Source organism: Tenebrio molitor, chromosome 4 (assembly GCF_963966145.1).
Source record: "Tenebrio molitor chromosome 4, icTenMoli1.1, whole genome shotgun sequence".
NCBI lineage: Eukaryota > Metazoa > Arthropoda > Insecta > Coleoptera > Tenebrionidae > Tenebrio > Tenebrio molitor.
In genome coordinates, this window is record NC_091049.1 from 8,776,396 (window position 1) to 8,800,426 (window position 24,031).

At 33.4% G+C, this 24,031-nt stretch overlaps 4 long non-coding RNA genes across 4 annotated transcripts in view; 1 reads left to right on the forward strand and 3 right to left on the reverse strand.

The window, feature by feature from the left end:
• Positions 1–24,031, reverse strand: part of LOC138129042 (uncharacterized) — a 208,482-nt gene that overhangs the window by 39,784 nt on the left and 144,667 nt on the right. The gene's annotated exons all lie outside the window — the stretch shown is intronic.
• On the forward strand, positions 7–17,150 carry LOC138129039 (uncharacterized). Its single transcript, XR_011159035.1, has 3 exons — positions 7–121; positions 15,067–15,135; positions 15,223–17,150. It is a non-coding gene; the product is annotated as an uncharacterized lncRNA (long non-coding RNA).
• Positions 18,856–20,138, reverse strand: LOC138129040 (uncharacterized). The gene is made up of 3 exons (XR_011159036.1): positions 19,929–20,138; positions 19,614–19,876; positions 18,856–19,557 (listed from the first exon to the last, which is right to left on the reverse strand). It is a non-coding gene; the product is annotated as an uncharacterized lncRNA (long non-coding RNA).
• LOC138129041 (uncharacterized) lies at positions 22,267–23,730 on the reverse strand. The gene is made up of 3 exons (XR_011159037.1): positions 23,054–23,730; positions 22,583–22,998; positions 22,267–22,525 (listed from the first exon to the last, which is right to left on the reverse strand). It is a non-coding gene; the product is annotated as an uncharacterized lncRNA (long non-coding RNA).

Here is a 24,031-nt window from a genome sequence, read left to right on the forward strand (position 1 = left end):
TATATATACTTTATTTTGTCTATGGTTCCGTTTTCCGTTGCGTTGCGTTGACAGTTGACGCACGCGTTGGCTTGTGTCGTTATCAATTTATTGGTGTGTTAAATCAAATTGTTTTTAGGGGGTAAGTAATATGTCTTGATATTAATTAAATGTTATAAGTAAAATATAATTCGTCTGCTTTCCGTTCATTTTCAACGGTTTTGTCGAAAATTAAAGTAAATGAAATAACGCAGACGACGGAAATAACTGAACAGCCACGTGGTACATTGTTATCGTTTTCCAATGTCGTAAAAGAAAAACGTTGCTTTCACGTCCAAAACAATAGTAATTAATAGAATAATTATGTTTATTAGGTATACTATTACTGTCCAGTTGTAACATGTGTTGAATTGAACCTAAAATTAATTATAGGTTAGGCAATTTTCTGAATTTATGTTTTTGTAATAGTTATTTATGGTATAAGTGGGTTATTTAAGATATTACCCACGAGAGGTATTTGTAACCTACGAGGGCTTGCCCGAGTAGGTTATTGTCTCGAGTGGGTAGTACTTAATAACCCACGTATGCCATACAACGTTTTATCCAATATTCCAAAATTTTTAGATAATGACATTATTGATGAAATTCTGCTCCCGATGGGTTATGGACGTTAATAACCCACGGTGCTAATGGCAACGTGGGTTATGTATGTTATAACCCACGGTGCAAATGGCAACGTGGGTTATAACAACAGACTAGTTATAGCCCAGTTTACTCAATTAAAACTAACTAGTAAAACACGATATTAATATTGGATAAAGGTTTTTTAATATCTCAGAGGAAATATCAACTTAAAGCTGACTCGTACTGTAAGTTGTTTCCGTTAGTTTGCTAGTTTCATAATCCAGAAAAGTTGTCCAAATCACACAACACTTGGCTGCAGCTATTTTTTATACTTAGAAGTAAGAGAATAATCTCATTTATCGGAAAAAGGGCATAACCCATATTCAATTTATAAAATAGTTTATTATTCGACTTCGCACTTGTCATCTAGTAATTTCTCACTAGATTTCTCCTCCAAAAAGAAGAAATTACACTGGTATATATGTGATTATCATAGCCACACAAAACATACTCAAACATACTTTTATTTCATAAAACTATTTCAGATTACCAATTTATTAAACTCAACTTAACAGTAAAGTTAACAGTATTTTGACAGTATAAGTAGCTAGGATAGAAAATAAATCTCTCACAGTTAGTTGCATTCTAAAAAATTAATAGATATGTATAATAACTCCAAAAATTAAAAAACCACCACCTGTTGAATTATGTTGGTGAAAACAAAAAAATCCCCAAAAATTATTTAATGGTTTAGGTTGGTATTGACTGTGTGCATCATTTGTATTTGCAAATTTTATAGTCCAGTGTTTCTCAAATTAAATAATTTTTTTCTTAAATTATTTTGTAAACTCAAACCAGACAAATCAAATGAAATCATAATTCATTTTACCTTCTTTTTTTGAAGTGACATATTTGTCACTAGAAAAATTACTAAACAGTGTTGTCGGTTAAATTTTCATGCAGTGATGCCGCTTGTGTGTTTTTTTTTTAAATTTTTGGAGCCATTATAAATAGTGTAATTAATTTAGAGTTTCAATCACAGAACTAATAATGACAAGTTTGTAATAACGTTATTTAAAAGTAATTTGCCAAATAGCTCTGTTGGTGATTTTATACAAATGACCTCGAGCACGACTAAAAAAGTTGATTTTTTTTAAGGACAATTTGTTTTGCTTAGGGTATCAACGAGCTCTCTGTTTACGTTGTCATCATCGATTAAATTACTATCATAAAAACATCTCTTTACCACAATTGGATTTATGCGGACTAAAAATATTGTTTATTACCGATTCTTTGCTATAAAACTACACTGACCACCAAAATTAACGCAACTGTAAGAGAATTTTAAAAACGCAACAGAAAAACTACCTCTTCCACCCCAAACATGTGGCTCATAAATTATGTTCTGAAAGGTCCTTGACTCGGGGGTGATTTTTAAGAGTTCCACAGGCGAGACAGAGTCAGTGTCGCTTGGCAGCTGCGACCGACGGGCTGTCCAAGGTACGAGTACGAGAGTGACGGCAGGTGAATAATTGTGACCCGGAAGTGGTGTAGTGAATAGAGATACAGTTACCAGGTGTGTTGGTAACTGGGTGATAGCAGGTTTGGGCAACCTGGGCTATAAATCAGTACCTTAATTCGTAAAACCTCCCTATACCGGGTGGGGCACCTTTGGCTCATGACACGGCTAGGCCGTTGACCGGGCGCGTCTCGTAGAGATGGCTGGTGGTGGCAACCAAATGCACCGATCATACGTTGCTGGTCAAAAGGTTATGAGGTCATCCCGGTTCCCAGGTACTGAGGGGGCATAGTGACGTATGGAAGTGGGTTGTAGGCTCATACTCTGGCCGTGGCGGTCTTCCTCTGTGGAGACTGCGGGCGGGCTGTGCACCCCAAACTGCACACGGGGCTATTACAGGTGCTACTAGAACATCCAACGCAATCCCGGAACGTAGCGCTCTGAAGACGACGCCCGTGGTTCGAGCCCCTCATCATGATAGAAGCTAGGGGGAGGAATCCCCCGGGTGAGTCACTGTATGACCTTGATTCGCGACAGATGTGTCAGGTGTTTATCATTTACATGTTTGTACCGTCCCATTGAGCAAACCCGAGTCCGGACCTGTGCTTTACCCTTTGAATGACTGAATGAGGTGGAGGTGAGTCCGATTGTAGATTATCGTATGACTGTAGCTGAGATTGTCTAATTTAATGTGTACCGATGAGTCTGATCGATTAATTATCAAATATTGAGGGATAACGCCCTTGGGCAAAAATCAAGTCTTACACAACACTTGTATTTTTACGGTTTTTTTGAAAAGTTTTACTTTATAGCAAAAAATTGTTATATACACTGAAAATAGAGGAAAAACATAGATCATTCTACAAGAGTAAATAAAATTTCCAGCCACTGTGTACAAAAATGAGCAAAAATATCGTTTTTGCTCAATTTTTAAATTTACTCGAAAATAATTTTTTAATAACAGTTGAAAAATTGAATCAGTATAGGCATTGCCATCTCGAACTCCAGGCCTTAAGGCTCGCGTTTACCTGAAAGAAATTTCGAACTTGATGTACAGTGGGTCCTCTATTTACAAATTTATATTTTGGTCAAACGAGAGACGCAGGTACCTTGCATTAGTCACAGACGCTCAGTAGGGGGTAGAGGATTACGATTCTGTCCTGTTCCGTACCTAAATACGGAGATAAAATTTTGTGTTGGAAAGACAAGTCCTACAATGCCAAATCTGAATTGGCTGTGATGATGATTTATTTTCTTCCATTAAATTTGAAATAACAATGAATCTCAAGGTGTTTTATTTACATTTCGATTGCAAGATCGATGTTCAAGTGAACAATCTGATAGCGAAATAAATTGGTATAGAAATATAGTATATTGTTATATAAGTGAGGAAAGGGATGCATTGCTAAACGAGAATGACAATTGGATCACGAGCGATAGCGAGTTGATCTAATCATTCAAGTTTAGCAATGGACCTTTCCTCACGTATATAACATACTATTTTTTCCAACGTCAAGAGCTTTCGGTTTATCTTGCATAGGTATAATCAATTTATTATTTTATACAAATCAACATAGAAGTAAAATTTGAAAATCACGTTTCCATGCTCACAGTAAACAATAAAATTTAATTAATGAATGTCAAGTCGTGTTTTTACCAAAATGTGAAAATTAATCAGAATTTACTAAACAAATAGTGATGGAAGTAGAAGATAGTGTTGTAAATTTACCAAATACAGAAATTAAAGAAGCAGCGAACTAGGTATCTTTGGAATTATTACCTATAAAATCTCGAGCACGCTACGGAAAGGAATACAATCCGTTACTGAGATGGAGACAAGTAGTAAGAAGTGCTAGTTTGGCGTCAACGTCAAGCTCTGTACCGACACGTTATTTAGAAAAAAAAATCAGGAACATTTGGAGTTTTAATTCGTGTAAAAAATTGTACATTTAATTTCTATAATACTGATAAAAAAGTTAAGTATCTTTGTATGTGCTAATTGTTAATAAAGAATTCTTACAAATGTATATGTATGTATGAACGTTATTTTAAAGAAAGTACCTAAATGGGGATCAAATTTTTTTTTTTACTTTCCCCACTAGTGAGGGAAGTGATTTACTTTCCTCACATGTGATGCAAACGCCTACTTTCATCTCTAAATTGAGTGATGGAAATGTCATTTTCAGACTTGACGTTGGAAAAAAATAATTACATTTGTTGGACAGATCGCGAAACAATAGAAAAGTAAAAACGGATGTAATTTTAATTTAGACTGGAATGCGTTTTTCCAGATTTTTCTCCAAATTTTCCAAAAACATTTTTTCAATTGAGTTATTTCCATCCCGGGAACAAAACCGAACAAAAAAAAATCAATTAAATATGTCGTCAGTTATGATCGAGAGTGCATACAAAAATTATAATTTTTGAAGTTTGCCCTAATTTTCCGACTTTCCTTTGTAATTCTCCCGATTTTTTTTTAACAAAAGGAACATTAAATTTTAAAAAATTAAAAATATTGAGCTAAGAATTTGTTTTAGTATTTTTTTGTAGGTACATAATATATAGTCCTACAGAAACTCTAGTGGAATCCGACTTTGGTCGTAAATTTATGTTTGTCACTTGAAAAATAGAATTTTATGCTGCAGCAATAATCCTACTAATAAATGCTAATGAGGGTTGTCAGTTTGGGGTTCGCAATGTTCGCTTCAAGCAGGGATGTTACAGGTAGTCGTAGTTGTATTTATGACAAAGGTTATTACTTGATAATAAAATCTTATTCTTCGGTTGTTGTTGGTAAATTTACAACCAAAGTCGAATTCCACTAGAGTTTCTGTAGGACTATACCTACAATTTGATCGTATAGGACATTTTTCTGACTTTGAAGGTCCGACTAATAAAATTATAATATTCACCAAATATAGGGTGCAGCATTGTGTAGTTGTATTTTCCCAAAGTATTACGATGAAATCTGCATTTACTCCCTGCAGATGAGGAAATGAATATTAGTTCGGAGTTTCTACCTGATTTGTCAAGAATTATGAATGAGACAAAAATGACCCTTATGGTAAAATATTTTTAAGGTAAAATTACAATAAAACGGTCGGTTTCATCTTGTGTCCCTTCGGTGAATAATTGAATATTATCGGTTTATTAGTCAAAAAAATTTGCTATAGATAAAGTATATGATTATATGTATTATGTACTCGCAAGTAACGATTTTTATTCTTTACTTATTCTGTACTTGCTCATGTAATAGTAATAGTACATATACTATTATTTCATACTAGAAGTCTGTTCTGTATCATAATTTTATTGCAAAAATAAAAAATCATATTATGTATTTTGTGAAAATCGCATCATCTTTTTTCCTGTGGTAATGGCCGTTGCTATTGTTTTTTACAATGAGTATTTCCTTCATGTGTTTAGCAACCAATTGCGTGACAAATATTGACCAATCAAAACGAGAAAACAAAAAATAGCCCGATAAAATTTCTCTAAAATGCACATGTGCAATAATCTGATAAAAAATGCCGGCACCTGATTTTTTTTTTATTTAATTATTTTGAATAAAAAGGATTGGAAATAATGTGTTTGTTTTCATTTTATTCAGGAAATAATCAGCCGTATACCCCTCGTGCAAAATTTTAATATCGGCAATTTTTTTGCTAATGAACTCAAACAGCCATAAATTATTCGGTCAGAAGACCAATTATTATCAAATAAAGCCCTCGACTTCGTCTCGTGCTCTTATTTGCTAATAATTCGTCTTCTGACCTCATTTATGGATGTTTTCGTTTATTAGCAAAAAAATTTCCGATAAAAAAATTTGCACTTGGGATATAATATGTATGTGATTATTTCATTCATCATCATTTTCAATCGTAAGGCTTTATTTTTTGAATTACAGCGATAATTTTTCAATAATTTTTTATTGTCCTTCAAATGTTTTTTTTTTTTTTTTTTTTTAAGACAACGGCGAATACTAGTGTCACATTTTTTATTTTTATATCAAATGTCAACATGAGTCGTCAACTCCTGACGAGCAACTTGCAACCATTTTAAAAAATGACATTCGCGGTTGCTAATCAACTTTCGTATTACTCGATCATTTCGAAGCACTGCACTGAAGTGAATATTTTTCGACTTTTGCACTTTTCAATGTCAGATTTGATTTGTATAAATAAAACAGTCTCTGATACTGTTATAACTAGGCTTGGGCAGATATGCCGTAAAGAGACGGCATATATGCACGATAATATGCCGTAAAAAATGATCAAAATATGCACGAAACATGCGGTAATCCAAGGATATATGCGCTAATATATGCAGTCAAAACAAAAATTAACTGACGAAAAACACTTTGAAATGTTTAGTAAAATTATAAAAGCAACTTAATTAAATACAAAACAATATGTAAATTTAAATGAAAGTAAGGTAGGTACAGTTGGTTGCAAAAAAAACGGGAACTGTCAGAATAAAATTGACACATTTTTACAATCTTTTCATAGTATGAAGCCTTCTTACGAAAGATAGGTTAGAATAAACGTCAAAATCCAATAACATTTTTTAAAATAATTTGATAGATATTGGTCAAGTAGACAATTAATTGACAAATGGACAAAAAAAATTTATATTAGGAAAATTTTCGTTTCCCTTTTTTTTACAACCAACTGTATCTAAACAAATTTATATTATTATTTATTACAATAAATTACTAAATTGCATTTGCTTCTGTCCGGATCTCAACTCTTTTTAAAGGACCTGGGTTGGATTTTTCCAAGAAAGATAAATCAGGGAGTTGTGCTTTTCTTTGAGACTTTCTAAGAAACGAAATTAAATTTTGACCGGTCCAATTTCGTCGTAATTTACCATTTTTTAGGAAAATATGCTTTTATATGCTGTAAAACAGCTATATATGCAGAATAAGTCTGAAACCTTCGATATATGCAATATATGCAAAAATGAAATGCGTTTTTATCGCTCAAAATGAAAAAATAAACATGTGTGTAGTTTTGACACCCATATATGAGCTTATAGGAAAAACATGCAAACATGCATTTGCCCAAGCCTAGTTATAACTAACCTACCGGACTCAAATGGATAATGTAATCGAACATCTACCGGACAGTATAAAATGAAATATTTTAAATCGTGAATTTTGACATGAAATAAAGGAAAAAATTGTGCATATTTCATATTTCATGGGGTATTATTACTGGAAATTATTATTGCACGTAAAAAAAAAGGATAGAGATTTGCTTAATATTAAAATGGGTGATATGCCGATGTAATTTGTACCCTTGTATAGTCCCCTTTCCGTAAGCTGTTAGCTCAGGTAGCATGTAGGGTTGGTTGTCTACAACCTGAAATTTTAACGTTGAGAAATGACTTAATTTTTTTCGTTTTTTTCAACTAATATTCAAGTAGGAAACACCACTTTTCGTCTGCGTCACATTCATAACAATATCTAGTGAATGACGTGAGATATTTTCGATATCTCTTTTCATTTTGCCTACACAGCTTCCAAGCAGAGCATTTTTTTTTGTGGTTTTTCAACAAATTCGCTAAAACAAAATTATATTTTTCTCTTCATAGTTCACTAATAGAAATGTTCATAATTTATGTAGTAAAGAGAGAAAACGTTCATCTCGTACTGTTTTCTCAAAAAACGTGATCGAAAATCCACTTTTTCGACCGTTTCAAACTCAGGTAAACGCGAGCCTTAAGCCAGACAGCGTGTGACGTCACGAGGAAGGCCAAACGTCAAAATTTGACATTTGTTTACATTTTCAGAAAGTATCAAATACGGTGTTTTAATCATTCTTATGGAAAATTGTGAGATAAGCAAAAGCTTGGTGGCAAGTGTATATAATAGTTTCAGTTGATACCAGGGTATTTACTGTTCATCGAACGTCGCAAGAGACGTTGAAACCTGGGAAGTATTTTTATACCCTATCAACATTTTCGTGATTACAAGTCGTTGTAAGGGCAATTTAGTTGAAACTATATTTGCTACACATATAATTAAGATGTATGAAGCATTTGTTGTGATTTGGTGTTATTTAAATGATTCACAAAGTAAAAATTACGAAAAAACAATAAATACACAAACTTAACCTCACTTGTCAATGACAATTTTCGCGTCATTAATGGCATTTAACTCCACGAGGCAGTAATTGTAAAGCCTAAACACATCGTTCTACTAAAAAAAAAGAGTTCTAACCAAAATTTTTCCTGTTTTTATTACATTCTGGAGGTTTAATGCGTTTTTCGATGAAGCCTTTACTGTGACGTTACGATCAAAAACAATTGCTGCCTTAAGGCTTTGTGTTCTAGATGGCAATGGTATAGGCGAACGAAATGTTCTAAAGTGACCTCTGGCGGAACCTGGTTGAATTACTTTGTGAAGTATACCTCGTGGTTGTTACATGTCTGTTTACTATTTACTAAAGTTAATTCAAGTTGCAAAAAACCACTTTGCCTTTGCAACAGCACTTTTATGGCATTAGTCATTTGAAATTACTTTAAAACTGTACTTATATGGAAAATATTCAATCCAAACTATGATTTTCTGGTCCCTTTGTGCCTTTATTTGGTTCAAAATAGTTATTTATTCTTATCTGACCCAAAACACATTTGCCCGGAAAAACTTATTGAAATAAAACTATAAGTACTGGGTGTTTACCTTTCTTTGTCACGTAGTATATGACAGGACCTGACTGCAATCTAACAAAAAAATATCTTGGCCTGCTGCGTATTTAAAACAATCGTCAACGGCTAATAACTAACAAGTAAATCTATAACCTCAAAAGTTCATTCAATATGAATGTTTAATCTTCCGTAGTTTTTCATTAAATTGGTACCTACATTTTAACAGATTTGGATTAAAAGAAAAAGTTGATAGACATAAAGCATGGATGCTTAAGTTTTCAGGCACAGAGCAAATAAAACCACTCTGGTGACACTTTTTAAGACTCTCGGCCCTTTCCCAACACACTGATATGAGGATACTGCCTCCAAATAAGAAAAAACATCCTCAAAACTAAGGTACACCATCGTACATAATAACAAAAACAGAAACGAAATAAGGTAATGTACTTCTTACGACGGCCATATTTGTCACGATTGCAGCGCCACCATCGGTCATTTGTTTCGCCTATTGACATCAATCTTCATTTACTTTTAACATGGGTGATGTTAGGAACAACTTCGCATTTAAAAAGTCCGTGCGAGTGATTTTGTTAGCTCAGAATCGGAGTCGGAGGACTATAGCACATCACTTTGGTATGAACCAATCTACGGTATCTAAAGTTCTAAGAAGACATAGGGAGACTGGACGGCACACAAGGAGGCGGGGACAAGGCCGAAAACGGATCACAACACCTCACCAGGACCAATACTTAAGGTTAATAAGCATTAGAGAAGGGTTTCTCACTGCTCTCCGACTTCAAGATCGCATGTTAGACAATATGCACTCCGCCTGGGTGAAAATACTGTTAGAAAATGACTAAAGGAGGATCAGATACATCCGAGTCCGAGAAGACCAGCCACTGGATCCAAGTTAACTGCAGCTCTTCGGAGGGCCCGTTTAAACTTTGCATTAGAACATGTCAATTGGGTCGAACAAGATTGGCGCAGAGTTTTGGCCTTCGGTGAATCCAGGTTCTGTCTATACAAGTCTGACGGACAGGTAATAGTGTATAGACGACCTGGTGAGTGATATGCGCAGTGTAATTTCGTTACTAAAGAGAGTTTTGGGGTAGGGTCAATAATGGTATGGATAGGAATATCTTTAGACGTAGCTACAGAGCTGGTGGTTTCAGTTAGACGCACTTTAAATGCACATCGATATAGCACGAACATCTTGGAACCTGTTGTTGTACCTTATGCCCCATTCGTAGGGCAAGACTTCATTTATATGCAAGATAATAGACAGCCACATATTGCAAGGGAATTTCCGACTAATTTAGGACTATTGAAATATCAGTTATGAAGTGGCCAGCACATAATGCCGGGAACCCACTTGCTCCACGCCACGCCACACTAAGCTACACTACGCTACGCGACGGAAATGTGTGCAGAAATTTAACAAAGATTTGAATGCACTGCGTACTCATTTGTTCCATGCTATCCGACAACACGCCACACGACGTGGGACGACGTATGCTCGATCCAACCGTCCAGACTTTTTAGTAAGCGTGTTAAAGCGTGTTGTCCCCCCTCCTTGCTTCTTCAGCCCCGCAGTAGAGATTTTCATACAGGAAGTCAAGTTTTACCGCCCGATCGAAAACACCCACTTCTAATCGATTTAAAATTCTCAAAAAATTCAGGAATTATTATGTATCACTGTAGAACATTCTGTAAACATTTCAAATTTTTTAATGAAACGGGTCAATATTTCGTTTTAATTCAATAACCACTACATTAATTTACATAATTTTTCACTAAGAGTACTTTCAAACATTTAGGAAAAATTTGGTGTCATTGAAATCATGAAAACATCATCGGTTTTTGAAATAAATGGAATTTGATATTAAAGTTCAAAATTATATCCCTCACAAGACGTAACGTGGCGTGTTCATAGTGTGCCTATTCGTTCGGCAATGCGAACCCACGTCAATCTACGTTGCATAGCAAGTGGGTTCCCGGCTTAACCCTGACCTCAACTCAATCGAACACTTATGGGATAATATGGAAAAACTGTTACAGGCAATGTAAGGACATCCAAATGACTTCAGTCAGCTAACAAGAGCACTTCTGGATATTTGGCAAAATATAGGCTAAATTCATAACAGAAACCTCATTTTTAACATGCCACTACGTTATTGAGCTACAATTAACGCTAGAGGGGACAATACAAGATTTGAGGAAAATAATCTTTAACTTTCGATGGTTTTTTCGATTTCTCATTTTTACTCGTGATGTTACCTTTTCGAATTTTTGTATTTTTTTACATTTATGTACTCTTTTTTGTAAGAAAATGTGTTGAAAATATTTCCCATGGTTCAGCTGTTATTGTTGTTAACATATTTTTTTAAATATTTCAAAACATTCTTTTTTAATTAAAAAAATCAAAGTGATGCGTTAATTTTGGAGTTCAGTGTATTATACTTACTATATGGTCTTTGGTTAACTTGGTAATATTTTTGACCCTCTTAATTTCAGATTATCGTTGTTCAATTGTTGAATTTCTTTATTTTTATTTTCAATTTGCTTTATCTGAGTGATTTCTCTATATTTAAATAAAGTCTTTAGTGTATTAAATAAAATATGAATAAAATATTTCTTCTAAAGTAATATAGTATTCTCTAATTTCTTGACCCCTTTTTGTATTAAATCTCATTATTAGGGATTTAAAATTATGAACACACAATGAAATCTATGCTATAGGCTTTGCCATTACTATTGAAACACCACCTGTTGATTGACAGTTTGGCAACGCTGCAAATATGTTTAGTAATTTTTTGACTATTATTGCCAATCTTGATTTTTGTTGAATGTCATGTCATATTTGACTCAACGCGTCTTTCATTCAATTATAACCCAATAATTATCAAGAATTTATTGTTTTTTCGCGAAAATAGAGCAAAATAGAAAAAAAAACCGAGTCCTTATGGGTGCTGACATGAAGAGAACTCTTATTAAATTATATGATAAACTGCATTTAAGTCAGCCAATGTGGTCAGTCAGAAAAATTTGTGTTGAAATTTCAGAAATCTTTTCCGTAAGTTAAAAAAGGTGTTTTTCTATCATTCTAAAAAGCGTCAGCGTCTTCAGCTTAGAACGTATTTAACATATTTGCTAACAATGTTAACATTTAGGTAGGTATAACATCAAAATTAAATCCCGCACTTTTTATCACACGCCACTTGGCACATGCGCCTTGAGGGGACACCTTAAATTATTGTTCTAAATTGGTTAATTGTAACTTTGATTTTCATCTCTTCAGCTAAACTTTCAGTGCAGTTTTATTTGTTATTAATTATTATAACTCATTTAACTTTAACAGCAGAAAAGTGAGGTTACGTGTAAGTTACGTTCATCCTCTGTGGTTTCACTATAAGAAAAATTCAATAAAAACATTTCAGCAAGTCTAGTTTATTAAAATACTTAATACATTGAAATAAACCAAAATTTTTTTACTTAAACTTTTCCCCAATTCATTCAATTATGTGTTTTGAGTTCCTCAAACTCGTGATTTTTTTTTAATCCTTACAATCTTATCCCACATTGCCCACATACCCCCATAATAACAATTTCTTTTTCCAGATATCTGATATTGTTGTCTACAGAATTATCCAATCACACCTGAGAGGCGAATTCCTTCAAGATTCCAAAACTGGCGCCAATCCTTTGATTTTGTAATTTCCTTGTTCATTGATTAAAATTCTTTGAGTTTCCCTTGGGTTTTACGTTCCACCTTCCAGCAAGGAACACTAACCACGACAGATAACCACGCTAAAAACCACTCACTCGCATTTGCAGTGGTAGGACTCGCAGGCGTAAAATTTTTATATTTCTATGAACATTTATATTAAATTATTATATTCATATATGTATTAAGAATGCACGATGCGTCGACGAGATAAATAATTGCTAAATGTGTAGTTAGATCATTGATTTATCAATTTATCATACTTTTTTTGACAGTGATTTGCTTTGACGTTTTAGGAACTAGAAAATGTCAAAATTTCAAATTTCTCACTACAAGCCGTTTTACAACCAACCGAACCTGTTACACATTGCTAAATGTTAGGAAAAATCCAACAGGTGGTGTTTCAATAGAAATAGAATAACGGAAACTATTGGTAAATTATTTAAATACATTGGTAAACCACGTACTCAAATAAATTTTATAGTTATTTTCACTTATAAAATCAAATATGTTTAATGAATTAGGATTAATTTTATATTGCTTTAAAAGATTATATTCGTTAACGTAATTTTCATATCTGTCTGCCAACTCTTCTTCAAATGAAAATAATATTTCCAAACTTTTTTTGCCTTATTGTTATTCATCATTATTGATTCTTTAAAATTTTTAATAGTTAATAATATCCAACGCTTTGAATGAATTGTGCGCGAATCCCCATTTTTTAATATCATTTTGTATATATTCATATAAATTTACTTTTTCATGTTTATAATAATCTATTTCTATTATATCTAAAAATATTTTTCGACTACGTTTTTTCTAATATACAATCCCATAAATTCGTGGACATAGTCCACTCATGAGCCGAAGGCGAATTCTAACAAGTTATTTGTGATTAATATTTCTTTTTCTGAAAAAGAACCCATGTATACAAAAAATACTACTTCGTCTTGTGAAGGGTCTTTAGACTCGAATATTTAGTATCTGACAAAGCAAGACTGTATCGATTTTCTTTTAAAATCAACACCTACGTCTTCATTTATAACATTTGTTGATTTTTCATAACCCAATATTTCTGCTACATCTATACCTTTAAACCAAGGTTGATTATCATTATCTAATATGAAAAATACAACAAATAATAGTATTTTTCGTATCCCACCACCCGGCGGCAGGCAATTTTGCCGGAGTACATACACTATTACGGATAATACTATCAAGTAATAATGCAGTGCTTATCAACATAATTACCGGCGTCTCGCCTCCACATTTTGACTTTTTTGTGTTTTATGTTCTGTGTCAATGTTAAGGAATTTCCTCACGATATGACATGAGTATAATAATATACCTCTAAGTCCAAAATTTTTAAATTTTTAAAAAGAGATTGCGGTACTATTCCTGTTGCTGAAATTATACTTAAATGGTAAAATCGAAATTTTTTCTAAACACCAAAGATTTCTCATAGCAACGGAGAGTTCTAAATATTTATTAATTTTTGTATTATATTGTGTGAATTTGGAACAGCTATATCTAAAAGATATGCTTGCTTTTGTTGTTTATTTAAAATAACTAGAGGTCGCCCAGCGGTCGAAATTCGACCGTTTTCATTAAATTTTTAAGTTTGAACGTTACTGAGGTTTTTTTTTTATTAAAGAGTATACCTCTATAATTATGTCATATAATTTTTTTGAATTTTGTTCTATTACGTCAGCTGCGAGCGTTTACAAATACGTCATTATGTACTAATTTTCGAGTTACATATTTGAAAAATACGAACGATAGGAAAAATGAGGTATAGTTTGGCTACGCCATATTTAAAAAACAATAACGCGTTTTTTGACATTTCCTTGGGTTTTTTTTAATTTGCCTATTTTTTCAAATTATATAAAATTGAAATAAAAAATTAATACTTGCAAAAAATGAAAAATAAAATAAAGAACACGTGTTTCGTATTTTTTATACCTATATTTTTTATTGAAACAAAAAAACCTGGCGGTTAAAAAATAAAATGTTGTCCATTGAACTTAAATATTCTCGTGTCAAAAATGGATTACTCCCTAGGATTTAGGGATATTCGTTACTAGGTTGCCATAAATTTGGTTAGGTTGGAGGCTATGTGGTTTCTGGTGACAAACAAAAGATATCCCTAAAATGTAACAGCAAATTAATTGTAACAGTTGCAAATGACTAATTTCTTGCTAAGTAATAGATGATTTTTCGTTTCACAATCAATTTTGGTTACTGGCGGCATATTTATTTGGATTTAATCTCTCAATTCAAAGTAACCAACCTTAGGCATTCAAAATAACTTTTGAAAATTCTAGTTACACACAACATGAAAAACGTTATTTCCCTAAAAGTTCGAATTCTAGGGAGTAATCCATTTTTGACACGAGAGTGTTAAAAGTGATTTTATTTTGTTCGTGGGGTTGGTCAACTCGCTGCGCTCGTTTCCCAATCTACCTCACTTACAAAATAAAATCTCACTTTTAACACTTACATCATAAATAACTATTTTGTATTATGTTTAGGTCTCCAGATTGTTTTACATTATTCTTATTGTTTCTAGCCGATGAGTTATCATCTAGAAAAAAGAGCAAGAATGGAAGGAGGAAGTGCAAATGAGGTACAAAGAAAGGCAAGTTTAATAAATGTAGTCTCATACCTGTTTATGTAACATTTCTGTTCTTGCATAGTTATGTGATATATGTTTTTATCTTTTCAGAGCACATCACCAAAGGAAATATGTATTTTGTCCACACAATCATTTAGTAAAATTATACATACTGCTGCCTTTGTGGATAAGACGTTATTTATTAAAGCCTTTCTTGAAGTAAGTCATGAAGTGATAGTAACTTTGGCGCCGCGCCGCTTTGGGAAATCAACAAACATGGACATGGTGAAAGAATTCCTAACAGGGAACAAAAAACTCTTCCAAGACAATCAGTTAAAAATATGGAAAGAGGAAAGGATTCTTTTTGATAAGTACTGCCAAGAGAATCCTGTCATACACGTGGACTTTAAACATATCACTGGTAAAACTGAAGATCAACTCCTTGAATCATTAAAGCATCTCATTCACCGTGCATTTAATGAACATCAGTATCTTGTGAAAAAGATCGATGGAAAATATTCTTGGTCAGATACGAAATTGGAGGTTGTGGACTGTATTGAAGAATTTGAGAAGTATTGGAAAACTTCTGAAAATTTAAGTCGAAATAATGTGATTCAGGGATTGAAGCTCTTATCTCACTGTTTACATGTGTACCATAACAAACTCGTTTATGTATTAATCGATGAATTCGATTCTCCTATCATGAACACCATCGTCAAGCAATCAACTTCAAATAATGATTTGCTGGAGGAAACCATCGATGTTATCAGTTGCCTCATGTCCAGTACGTTCAAAAACAACGAACATCTCAACAGAGGGTTAATAAATGCCTGTGTCCGCGTCGCAGAAGTTTTATCTGGCGACGCGAACAACATCCGGTATTATCAGTTTTTAGGACACCCCAAGTTTTTCGATTATTTTGGATTTACAGATACAGAAGTGAAGAGTCTGCTTGAAAAAGAAGAATTTAAAAAATTTAATAATGAGCAAGTAAAAAAGTGGTACAATGGTTATAAATCAGTGGATGGTGAAGGGGACAATGCCATTTATAGCTGTTATTCAATTTTAAATTATTTGGATATAAGTCAGGACAAGATGAAACCATGCTTTGAAAATTACTGGGTTGACTCGGGCAGCATCACTTACCTAAAACATCTGTTTGGATATAATCCCATTCGTGAATTGATTGGAGATCTTATTGATGGAAAAGAGATCGAAATAAAGGTCATTAAAAAATTTGCGAAACAAAACATAATTGCGTTAATCAACTTGGTTCATCGAAAACTTAAATCTATACATATGTCAGATGCACATCTTTTCCTCCAATTTTTGACCGAAAATGGATACTTGAATGTTTTACGCACTAGCACTGATAATAAAAAAATCACCATTGGGATTCCAAATAGAGAAATTAGGACGTTGTTTGAGGAAAAATGTTATGATGTAGAATTGTTTTCAAAGAAACACCAGCTTTTAGATGAAAATATTAAGGGTTATTTGGCTGCATTAGAATCAGTGCTAACAATAGAAGACAAAAATGTATTTAAAGAATATGCAAAGGCTGTCTCTAAATTGTTTGATGGAGCCATAATGCCCCAAAACGAGGACGAATTTCATTGTATTCTCTTTGTTTTGGCATATAATGTTGAAGATTATATAGTTCGCAGTGAACTAAGCATCTCCCAAAGAAAAGCTAAAGGAAGACCTCCTCATCTTGATTTGCTTATGATTTTGAATGAAGCTGGCTTGATTGTGGAATTAAAATTTGCCGACCAATCATCAGAGGCCGCTCTTTCTCAAATTACAACGCGACAGTATGAATCAAGCTTCGACAACTACAAAAATGTCACAAAGAAAATTCTTATGGGTTTGCATATGACTAAAGAAGGGAAAGTTAGTCTGACTTACACTATTGGCGGTTCAGATCCAGAAACTGTTACCAGCCATGATGAATAGACTGTTGATGGCACAGACGTCTTTTTTTATTTGTATTGCCATTGTATTACCGTTGTTAAATGAATAAAATAATTATAATGGTGTTTTTAGCGTTTAAATTTTTATAAACACAATAGAACTGCATGAGTCTGTGTTGGGAATTTAGCTTTAGGCAACTTTGGGAGTTTCTGGTGTTCCTTTAGTTGGTGGTAAGGTTATTTTTAATATCATAGATAGTGGGTGAAGAGAATTTTATGGATTTAGAAGAATCTTTCGGTTTGTTCGCATTAGAATAATTAATTTTTATTTTTATGGTTTAAATAGAATTATTTTTTTTGTTTTTTTCTTTTTTGGTTTGTTTATTTTTTTATTAATTTAGATCGCTTAATTTAGAGCGAAGATACCAAAGTAATTTTTAATTTCTAAATATTTTTAATTTTTCTTAACTAAAAATTAGAAATATAATCAACTGCTTTTTTTAAGTTGGAGGCTTAATTTTAAAATATTTCTTTAATTGGGATTTTTCCTTTTGTTTTATCATTAACAGTGATATACAGTGCATTTTTATTAACTGTTGCCATAGGGAATTGCATGGTAAAACTTGTACCGCCTGTTAACTTTTGTTCTGATGGAAATATTCAAACCATTTTTGGAACAAAGTTGGAAGATTTTTTAAACCATCGGATAGATTACAATTCAATATCCTAAACTGTCGAAAAAGTTGTGAAAAAATATTTCTAGCGCGCCGGAATAATAGTACGTCGAGCGGCCGCCAGAATAGCGTCCCTGTCGGCTCAACTAGCACCTGAGACCTGACCATCTCCACTTTTGACTTTTGTCACTTTCATTTAAAAAATAAATAGCGAGATCTCCTCGAGGCTATGATTAAAATAAATAATAAATTAAAATATAAATCCTAATTTTTGTTCCCATATCCCCTACTACGTTTTTTGTCAAATTCCCTACGGCAACAGTTAAAAAAAACGCCTAAGAGGTCAACCAGAAACTGTGGAGAATAACACGCGAAAAAATTTTCAAGATCGCTTGGGACATTGTTTAGCAGTCGAAGGAAAACACTGAACATTTCCTTTAATAATTTCTGGTTAACGGTTTGTTTTTTTTTAATAAATAAATGTTTACATGTTCTGCCTTCCAAAAGCTAATTTAATCATAGCCTCCAGGAGACCTCGCTATTTTTTAAATGAAAGTGTCAAAAGTGGAGATAGTCAGGTACTGGTTGAGCCGACAGGGACGCTATTCTGGCGGCCGCTCGACGTACTATTATTCCGGCCCGCTAGAAATATTTTTTTCACAACTTTTTCTCGACAGTTTAGGATATTGAATTGTAATCTTTCCGATAGTTTAAAAAATCTTCCAACTTTGTTCCAAAAATGGTTTGAATATTTTCATCAACAGGGGGTATAAGTTTTACCATGCAATTCCCTATGGCAACAGTTAAAAAAAATGCACTGTATATATTTTCACAATAAAAAAACTACTGATAAGCATTGATATACCGGGTGATTCAGTTTGGTATTCGCGGCCCTACATCTTTTTTGTTTTAAGAAAAAAGTATAGCAAACCATATATATTTGTAAATCGCTTGTGAAACTCAGAGTGTCTATAAATGATTGTGGGATCCAAGTAGGCTTTGATTGTGTGCCGACTCTTTCACCAGAAATCGATAATATTAGCCTGATCCACGATATGCAACCCCAGAACAAACTGGTTTTACTGGTTGCCTATTGCGTAGTTTGACAAATTAAATAAAAATAAATCAATGAAATGCATTATTGATAAGTCTCAACACTCTCAACAAATTATGTATTTATTAAACACTTAAGAAGGTGAATAACATCAATGACTCAGTTAAAAAAGTTACAATATAAATTAAAGGAATGGTTCGAAGTGTCCTCCATTTTGCTCTGAATATCTTCTCACTCTCTTGATGTTACGACAACAGATGGTAATCTCTTCTATTAACTCGTTTAAATTATTAATTTCTCATTTATACACTTCACTTTTCACATAGCTGAACACAGAAAAGTCAGGTGAACAGATTATTCTGAAACCAATTACAATAATTTATGCAGCTTTCAGGATCATTACGGAGGAGCTATTGTACAGTTGTATGGATGTAAATGCGAGTTCTCCTCTAACAACTTTATGGCATGTAAGTACTGCAATTTGACGAGACAGTCTAGTAAGTTCTCGGATGTGCTTCTAAATGATGTCGTATATTTTCAACTACATTTTCCATCACCTTGGGATGACCCGACGATTTCCCCTTTTCAACACTACCAGTAGGAACAAAATGATTAAAAATTCGATATATGTGAGCCGTGAGGCACTTTTCTAAAACATTTTGGTGCAGGTACTTAGCTAAAAATTCTTCTTTGCAAGCTTGAAGGCTGTATGTCCATTTCTCATCTCTTTTAACACCGTTGCGGTAATAAAATATCATAAGGAACTTAATTTGTTCAAGTGTGAAGACCATTTTAGCAATTACTTCTAAAATATTTGAGAGGTTATAAAATTATTCTGATTTTCAATATAAAAGTAGATACCTAAAGACAATACCTTTGTAACACCACCGAAAATTATCTAGCTTCAACACTACCCATAGTAACAAAATGATTAACAATTCGATGTATGTGAGCTGTGAGGGACTTTTCTAAAACATTTTGGTCCAGGTACTTGGCTAAAAATTTTTCTTTGCAAGCTTGAACGCTGTATGTCCATTCCTCGTCTCTGTTAACAGTGTTGCGGTAACAAGACATCATAAGGAACTTATTTTGTTCAAGTGTGAACACCATTTTAGCAATTACTTCTAAAATATTTGAGAGGTTATAAAAACCAATAAGACAATACCTTTGTAATACCACTGGAAGTTATCTAGCTTTGAAAAAAGCTTTTTTTTAAACAATAAGCAGATCAGGAACGCAAGAAACAACAAAACAGGGCTTCGAAGCATAAATGAGGTTAAGTTGATTTCGTGTTGACAGCTTGTGAATACAGAGTGATCAACAACAACAAGAAACCAAATCAAAAGTGCTACCTCATCTTTTATTTTATCGAAACGTATGTCGTATACTAATCAGACACTTTTATATAAAGTCCATTCGTTTTAATAAACAATTGTCAAAATGTTGTCAAGGTGGTAGACTTGCCAAAATGTCAAACCTAGTTATTTCATAAATCAATGTTGGCATCTCTGAGTGTCAGCCAAATTTCGTCCATTTGACATGCGCAAGACTTGTTTAATATAAAATTCAAAATTGGCGAAGAATTTAAAGTTGAAGAATGGCTTCACGTAAAAGGGGTACAGGTCAGTCGCTTCTTCAACGTGAAAAGATGGCAGTAGTTCGATACTGCAAAGAACTGGAGACGGAAAAACCATCAATGTCGATGAAAGAAATTTGCGAGAAAGCTGCTCATATTTTTGATGTAACATTGTACCTATTTCCTATTTTTGAAATCCTATTTCATAATCCTTTTCCCTACAGATTCACCCAACCGTTGCTTTTAAAATAATGACAGATTTTAAAATCAATCGATGTGTTAAATCACCACAAAAAAAAGGACGCGCAAAAATTGTTTATAAAAGAGATCCAGCATTTCATTATATTAAAGAAGAATTGGCCCGAAGAATATACATTCATCACGAAAAAGGTGAACATTTCACAATAGATGATCTGCATAAATACGCCAAAGAGGAATGTGAATATATTTGCGGCAGAACAAAGTTATATACAATACTAAAATCAATGGGATACCGGTATAGAAAACACAATAACAGACTAGTTTTGATTGCACAACCACATATAATTTTGAAGCGAATTAAATTTATAAGAAAATATTTACAGTATCTACAATCTGACAATTATATATTTGTTTTTTTGGATGAAACCTGGATTTATGAAAATGGCAGCCAGGTGCGGCACTGGATTAATCTTTCAGATCCTAAAGGTATTCCAAAACGGGTAAAAGGAGAAGGCAAAAGGTTCACCATTCTTCATGCCGGAACATCTGCAGGGTTTTTACCAGGTTGCGACTTATTACTTGGTTCCGAAATAGAGCACAGGGATTACCATAAAAACATGAATAGTGATATTTTTACAAGATGGATACGTAACCAACTATTACCAGCATTAAATTTACTGGATAAACCTGCAGTAATAGTGATGGATAATGCCCCGTACCATTCAGAACAGGTGACTAAACATCCAGTCTCTTCAACAAAAAAAGGTGACATGATACAGTGGTTAAATGAGAACAATATCCCGTACCCCCCTGAAGCCACAAAAAAAGTGTTGTATAATATAATTTGCACCAAGAAGCAAGATATCCAAAAACATTATCTGATTGATGATTTAGTTCATACAAATGGGCATCATATGCTTCGCTTACCACCTTACAATTGCCAGTACAATCCCATTGAGTTGGCTTGGGGTTTTCTGAAAAATTATTATAATAAAAATATATCTTCATGTACTGAATCAAAAACTGAAAAGGTCAAAAAAATGTGGTTAGAAGCCATTTCTCATTTTACACCTGAAATGTGGTCTAATAGTGTCAAACACTGTGAGCAACTCATCAAACAGGATTGGCAAAAATTAATGGGAAATGCATCAATTGAAGACATACCCCCGTTTATAATACAGGTGGCAGCAGATTCAGATTCAGAATCAGATGTGGAAGATGATGATGAAAATCTGGAATATGAATAGTTTTCACTCTCAAGTTGTTTAATTTTTTTCATTTTTCTAATATTAAACTAGTTTTTGCCTTTTATCTTTCAATCCACATTTTATTTAACCGTTCACATTTCCCGATTTATTGGATTTCAAGTACATATTCCGTACAAACCTTCATTTCTTCTTGCTAAGTTTGAAGACGCAACTCACTTTTCAGAATCATTATTAAACATAACATTGCTTTTAATATGCAAGGTCTTAATAAATAAACAATATTTATCATTTTCTGTAGGTACTTTCGTACCGGTCGTTGGATGTTGGAATGACGATTTGTGTAATTGTGTTCTTGATTGCGATTGAAAAATGTCAACGTGCAACACACAGATAGTGCAACATGTGTGCAACATATACATAACCTCAATAAATATCTAGTGTAAAAACCATTATACATCTGGTCCATAAAACGATATTCTGGGGTGGTACAGTCCGGTCTTTTAAGAATTTTTGACATTGACAATTGTTTATTAAAACGAATGGACTTTACTTGCTGTGCACACTCGTTTTGTTGGTTGCCTACCTCTCAAAAATCTATTATTAATTGCCTTTATAAATTTTTGTAATTCATGAATAATAGATTTAAAAGAAAGTTATTATTAATTATTATTTATTACTGATTAAGGAAAAAACACACAGTTACATAAAATTCCTTCATAAGGCACGTAATCTTTGGTTACAAAATTTTAAAAGTAATTATTTTTCATAATTCTTTGTTTTGTTGTTTTCTGTAAGAAAAGTGCTAAAATTATTATTCTCTCATTTTTGGTTAATTGAGAACTTACTCGTATCTTTTCTAGCAGTTTAAAACATTAAATTACTCCAAGGTCAAAAAATAAGTTCAAAAAAACTGCTCTAAATGTTCTCCATTGTGGTCCAGAAAGAGTCAAACTCGCCCCTCATGTTTTCCAAAAACACTTATGAAGCTGTCAGGTGAAATGGATTGCCAAAATTCATTTATGATGAAAATTTGTTTAAGGTAATGTATACGTTTTATTTCTTGCAACACACACGGGAAACAAATTAATATCCTCCTTCAAAATTTTTGCAATAACTGCCATAACTCAATTTAACTTGCTGTCTTAAACGCCTTATGGAAGTTGAGGGATGTTCCTTGATAATTTGTCGAACATTTTGCACCATTTCTAAAATTTGAACTAAGGACTGACCTGACTTCTTCTTAATGATGGATTATGATTCGCTAAAATTAGGCACTATAATTTTAAGACATTGATAAACTTGTTGATAACCAATACCATCAGGTTCGGACGTCTGGCTTGAAATTCTTCAGTGTAAGGGGGTACAAAGTAAGGCCAGTCTTCACTTTCTTGTTTCACCCTCTTTCGAAAATAATGTAATAAAAATGCCTTCTCTTTAATGGTAAAACCCATTTTACAACTTATTCTGGGATAACTATTGCTTACAATTTCAATAAACTTCTGTAAATATTGCCGAAATCGAAGATTTGTTTTCTAGGTTAACTCACTTAAATTGTCAACAACAACAACCTTGAATTTTGAAATGTGACATTTCAACGAAACATCTCGGTACCAGTGGCGTCGCGTTTGGCAATAAAGCTGATAATTTACTTACTCTTACAAGTGTAAAATGTTGCTCTTGTTTATCTTATAAATTGTTTCCCTTATCTTATAATACATAATAATAAAATTCACAATTATAATTCCAACGTCTAAAATTCATAAAGTATCATTTTTTATTAAGTAGCGTTTGAGACCATAAATTGTCTACGCCCATGTTTTGACCGCTTATTTGCATATGATTTTGCTACGACGTGACCGATAATAATTTGCAACGCTTGCTCTGATTTGGATTCTTTTTGATCACTTTTGATGTGCGTAGGCCGGGAAGGTGTTCGGGAGAGCGAAATGATTAACGTACGAGTGCTGGTAAACGACTGGTTTATTCAGAGTACAGAAGGGGGGTGAAACTGGCATTGGCAAAATGGCAGCGGAAAAAGTGTGTGTGCCACCGGGAGGGCGCGGAGCGAGAGGGGGAATTTTGAATAAACCTCGCAGGCAAATGTCATTCTTGTCATCTAGTGACTCTTGTGAGCTTGCGCCTTTGCGAGTTTGCGAACTAGCATCCATCTTGTGTGATGTGTTGTAGTGTTGGGCATAATCGATATATTTCCATAATCGAATTAATCGAAATAATCGCTTTGTATAATCGAATGATCATTCGGATTGTCCGATTATGAATGATCCGCATGCGCA